Source organism: Procambarus clarkii, chromosome 74 (assembly GCF_040958095.1).
Source record: "Procambarus clarkii isolate CNS0578487 chromosome 74, FALCON_Pclarkii_2.0, whole genome shotgun sequence".
NCBI classification, from domain to species: Eukaryota; Metazoa; Arthropoda; class Malacostraca; order Decapoda; family Cambaridae; genus Procambarus; species Procambarus clarkii.
Genome location: NC_091223.1, coordinates 17574467 through 17580466, shown reverse-complemented (window position 1 = coordinate 17580466; position 6000 = coordinate 17574467). Strand labels below are relative to the sequence as shown.

Sequence of the window (6000 nt, the reverse complement as noted above, 5' to 3'; positions counted from 1 at the left end):
TATTTGGTTAGGTCATAAGGCTTGAGTGAGTTGGGTTTGAGACCCAATATTCCAGAAAACACCATTCACATAAAAATGTCTTCATTTTGAGTTTCGTGGGCGATTCCTTAACTTTTTTCCTCCCATTCTCCTCTTCCAACCACAGTGTCACGATACAACAATACAAATACATTCGATACAATCACGATACAAATACAATCCTTTGTGACAAGCCCCGGCATTATTATTGCCAGTTACAACCGCATGTAAATTATAACTGGAGACATCTGTTTAACACAGTAGTAGGTAGGAGTGCACAGTAGACACAGTATATACACAGTAGACACAGTATATACACAGTAGGAGTGCAGGTATCAAGCAGTGCCATGGACCACTTGTAATCCTTCCCATGACCACTGATTGGGAACCTCTGCTTGAGTCTAAACTGTCAGAGTACGGTTATTAAGTACAAACAATTTCAATGTCAAGATTGCAATAAGTCAGAAAAGCTCTTTTTACCCTGGCATCGCCATGCCTGTTAAAACAGATAGGTAGAGAAAGATAGAGAAAGATAGAGAAAGATAGAGAAAGATAGAGAAAGAGAAGACACACAGGCCTCGGAGCAGTGTGGACAGCGCTCTGGGATCGTAGTCCTAAGGGCCCGGGTTCCATCCCCGGTAGAGGCAGAAACAAATGGGCAGAGTTTCTTCCACCCTGATGCCCCCCTGTTACCTAGCAGTAAATAGGTACCTGGGAGTTAGACAGCTGCTACGGGCTGCTTCCTGGGGGATGTGTGTGTGTTAAGATGTAGATAATAGAGGGAAAACACATTGGTTAGGAAGGTGGGGATCCAAGCTCGATTCTGCAGATACAAATAGTAAATACAGAGACAGCCCCATCAAAACACACGTCTCTGTAAAGGATCCATTCATTCATTCATTCATTCATGACCACCTGGCTACTACGTCTTGTAATAGAGTTTACACGTGCTCACCTACTACCATCATTTACAAGGTCACCACAACATGCTGCCATTCACTCGCTTGTATTGATTTCAAGTTCAGTCTAGTAGCTCCACTCCCACTGTAACCAGAGTGCCCAAGGTTACCGACGTCACAAATATGTAAATACTGTCATTCGTACACTGGGGAAGTTGTAACCTGTTCTGTATTTCATTATTACAAAGTTTGGGTAATAGCACACAGAGATCACACTAACGTGATGCATCAACTGAACAAATCTACAAGGGCCGTGACGAGGATTCGAACCTGCGTCCGGGAGCATCCCAGACACTGCCTTAATCGACTGAGCTACGACAGGGTAAAAGGGTTGACATAGCTCGGGTGCAGGGGGGGGGGGGAGGTTGTGTAAAAGCCTGGTTTGTGCCTCGGAGAGGCTACGGGATCCAGTAAGTTCAGTAGAACTTCGGTGTCAACCCTTTTACCCTGTCGTAGCTCAGTCGATTAAGGCAGTGTCTGGGATGAACCCGGACGCAGGTTCGAATCCTCGTCACGGCCCTTGTGGATTTGTTAATCAGTACTGCTGGTTTGATTCGATCAGGTACTTACTGATTCTTACGTCAGGCTGCGAGCAACCGCGTCCAACAGCCTGGTTGATCAGTCCAGCAACCAGGAGGCCTGGTCGACGACCGGGCCGCGGGGACACTAAGCCCCGGAAGCACCTTAAGGTAGGTAAGTAAGGTTTCATGTCGTGTATATATTTCCTACCTACGAATGATCCACTATTTCATATACCAAATGTATATAACGTCTTTACGTAAACAAAATATTATTATTCTAGCAAGCTACGAGTTCATGTAATATCCCATCCTCACATGATATTAGTCATATACGGTATCAGAGATAAGCAGGAGATATGAGGGTAATCTACTAGCCCACACTAGCAACACTTGAGTAGCAGAAACTGTTTCCTAGCAACCACGTCCCTAGAGAAACATTTCTTATCAATCACGACCCTAGAGAAACGTTTCTTAGCAATCACGACCCTAGAGAAACGTTTCTTAGCAATCACGACCCTAGAGAAACGTTTCTTAGCAATCACGACCCTAGAGAAACAAGATTGTTTACTAAGTCACCTCTCCACTTGCCACGTCTTAAACAACCCCATTCTCCTGAAGGGGCCCTTACGGCTGAGTGAACACCGCTCGGGATTCGTAGTCCTATAGTTCCGGGTTCGATCCCCGGGTTCGTCTCTTTCACCCTGATGATCCTATCCACCTAGCAGTAAATAGGTACCTGGGTGTTAGTCAGCTGTCACGGTCTGCTTCCTGGGGGTGGAGGCCTGGTCGAGGACCGGGCCGCGGGGACACTAAAAAGCCCCGAAATCATCTCAAGATAACCTCAAGAAGACCTATCAACCTCTAAAAGGTCATTAAGGCCACCACAACAGATTACTGATCAACCACCAAGACTACTACCTCAGTCCTCAACATAGTCCTGGATTAAAATTAAACTATCAGTGCACATGCACAATGTGAATGGGGTTACACCTCTCTGCGTATACATTCTCTTTGTGTCTTTTTTTGGTACCCATTGTTAAGAGGGTGATTATTGTCCCAGAATAGGCCCGAGAAAGGCTAAAGTCTTCGGACTCTGCTTTAAAAGTATAGGTCAACAACCCGTCCTCTTAAAAATAACGTCACTTTTCGCTGGTATGCGCAGCGCTATGGCCAAATTTGGACGTAATTTAAAATGAAATCGACTCACAAAAGTGACGTACTGTTCCGTTTTCTGTTTGAGTCGTCCGGCTTACTCGGCTAGCTTAGAAGAGGATTCTTTCCATTAACGTTTTTCATAACGTTTTGAAACTTTATGAGAATTTCCTGCCCACATAACCTATCAGAGGACCCTTAACTTATGTTGTTGAAAAAAAAATCCCAAATTTATATTATTTTTTTTTCATTTTCAAATTACGTCCATATTCGGCCATACGGGTAAACGGCCAAAAGCGACGTTCTTTTTAAGGTTGCAGGTTGCGGTCACTGCCAGGCCATAAGACCAGGAGGTATAGCACCGAGTGTACAACACCCCCGTTGAAAAAAACTTGAAAAAAACAAGAGGTGCAATAAGTACGTTGAGAGAGAACTATCAACATCAAGGGATCAAGACTGCTCCGGCCGGGCTTGGGAAGTAGAACTGCCCCCCAGAACCCCATCCAGCAGGTGTCCACTCTCTACACATATGGGGTATAAATGGCCAACGTCTCATGGTGTTCAAAAAGAGAACTCGATAAACACCTCCAACCTGATCAACCAGGCAGTGATTCGTACGTCAGGCTTTGTCCAACAGCGCTGTCAACCTAACCACACCACATGGATGCCTGGTCAAAGACCCGGGGCCAGATTCACGAAAGCACTTACGAACCTGTACGTCTTTTCTCAATCCTTGGCGGCTTTGTTTACAGTTATTAAACAGTTAATGAGCTCCGAAGCACCAGGAGGCTGTTTATAACAATAACAACAGTTGATTGGCAAGTTTTCATGCTTATAAACGGTTTAATAAATGTAACCAAAGCCGTCAAAGATTGAGGAAAGATGTACACGTTCGTAAGTGCTTACGTTAAGTGCTTTGGTGAATTGAACGAGCATGAACTCTCTCCCCTGGTTGAGAGAGTTGATGCTCGGAACCAATACAAGGTAACTGTGATATCAACAGTTGGAGAGTCATACAGCTATTTTGCGGGTAACTGGTTATCTTTAGATGATTTCGGGGCTTTAGTGTCCCCGCGGCCCGGTCCTCGACCAGGCCTCCACCCCCAGGAAGCAGCCCGTGACAGCTGTCTCACTCCCAGGTACCTAATTTACTTCTAGGTAACAGGGGCATAGGGTGAAAGAAACTCTGCCTATTGTTTCTCGCCGGCGCCTGGGATCGAACCCGGGACCACAGGATCACAAGTCCAGTGTGCTGTCCGCTCGGCCGACCGGTTGTTCAGTTCAGAATGACCATGGTTGCCTGTCCTCAGTTTAGGGTCGTGGTTATTGTGTCCTCAGTTGGAAGATGCTAGGAGTGAGCAACTAATATTGGGGTCTAAGGCTCTATGACTCTAGCTGGTGGTTTATTTACTGATGGAAACAACGAGGTGAATGACCGAGAGATTTAGTTGCCCTCTAATAGAGATATATCAAGTAATATATACATGGGAAATACTGGAGGGCCAGGTCCCAAATCTACACAGTAAAATAACAACGTACTGGAGTAAACGACATGAAAGGAAATGCAGAACAGAACCAGTGGAGAGCAGAGGTGCCATAGGCACAGTCAGAGAACACTGTATAAACATCAGAGGTCCGCGGTTGTTCAACATCCTCCCAGCGAGTAAAAGAAATATTACCAGAACAACCGTGGAAATCTTCAAGAGAAAACTAAATAGTTTCTTAAAAGATGTACCAGACCAACCAGGCTGTGGTGGATATGTGGGCCTGCGGGCCGCTCCAAGCAACATTCTGTTGAACCAAACTCTCACAGGTCAAGCCTGGCCTCGGGCCGGGCTTGTTGGGGAGCAGAACAACTCCCACAACCCCCCCCCCCCCCCATCAAGCAGGTATCAAGCAGCCTGGTTGGTTAGACAACAGACTAACGAACAAGAGTTTCAACACGCACACACACACACACACGTGTCAGGTTAAACAACTGGCTGAACTCTGCAGATCTAGTTGGATTACAACTACAGCCCTCTTATAGTACACCACCACTACTCCTCACTGGTGCTATCCTGCATTTTTATATCTATCTCTCCAGTATGTTGTTATTCTACTGTGTATATTTGGGATCTGGCCCTCGTAGGCGGGACACGAAGAGCCAAACCTCACTCCCCGGTAGACACTGTTATGTAAGCACCCCACCCGACCCTCCACCACCACCACCCCAGCCACCAGCTCATTGCTTGAATGCCTCGCCAATAAACACCAGCCGCTAACGTTCAACCACCCCCCCTCCTCCTCCACTCAATCTCCCTTTCGCTTTCAACCCGACAAAAACAGCAAGTGTGGCGGACCCTTGACCTGGGGATACCCAGCACCCTTCCTTTTGCCTTCGCTTTCCTTGTTTTGCTTCGCTTTACCTCGGGTTCTGCTTGGGCGGGGAAGGTGGCAGTCTTGCTTTATCTGTCCTCGTTCTCGTTCCCTTGTTCTCTCTCTCTCGTTCTCTCTCTCGTTCTCTCTCTCTCGTTCTCTCTCTCTCGTTCTCTCTCTCTCGTTCTCTCTCTCTCGTTCTCTCTCTCTCGTTCTCTCTCTCTCGTTCTCTCTCTCTCGTTCTCTCTCTCTCGTTCTCTCTCTCTCGTTCTCTCTCTCTCGTTCTCTCTCTCTCGTTCTCTCTCTCTCTCTCTCTCTCTCTCTCTCTCTCTCTCTCTCTCTCTCTCTCTCTCTCTCTCTCTCTCTCTGGCACAAGTGCCAGGAGTCTGCGAGGAGGAGAGGTTAGCATACAGGACCCTAAACCCCCGGTGGCACTCCCGGCATAAACCTCCGCCCCATCCCCATCCTATATTACCTACATGGTACAGGACGGACTGCAGCATGTAGGTCTTGCAGAAACAATACTTCCATACTTGCACACACTCAGTGTCACCTTAAACAAGTGGCTGAACTCTGCAGAGCTAGCTGGATCAGACCAGGGTGAACAATAACTAGCTCCCAGTACACAGGAGGCGAAATAATATTTTGTGATTCAAAGTCTGCTCATGAAGCACTTGAAAACGTCTCCTGCAACACTGACAAGAACTTCATAATATCAGTTATAAATAACTTGATGCACGGAATAAAGGGTTGAGAATCTCGCTCTTGTATGGACACTATCTCTCATAAATAGTGTTATAATGGTGTTATAACCCACCATAATGACAGACATTGCAGCCAAATTAGCGTGTAACAAGGATGATGTTGAATCAAGACCTGGGTAGCCTCATCTGTTGTCAAGACTATATTGGTCCAAACACTCAGGTCTGACAGGAGAGAAATTACTGACTCCCAAAAGACCTGAAAGCACCCGTATAAAAAGCTATGATGTG

At 46.4% G+C, this 6000-nt stretch overlaps 1 protein-coding gene across 27 annotated transcripts in view; it reads right to left on the bottom strand.

Moving 5' to 3' along the window:
- The window catches only part of osa (trithorax group protein osa), a 427150-nt gene that overhangs the window by 107040 nt on the left and 314110 nt on the right, over positions 1-6000 (bottom strand). The window lies entirely within an intron of this gene.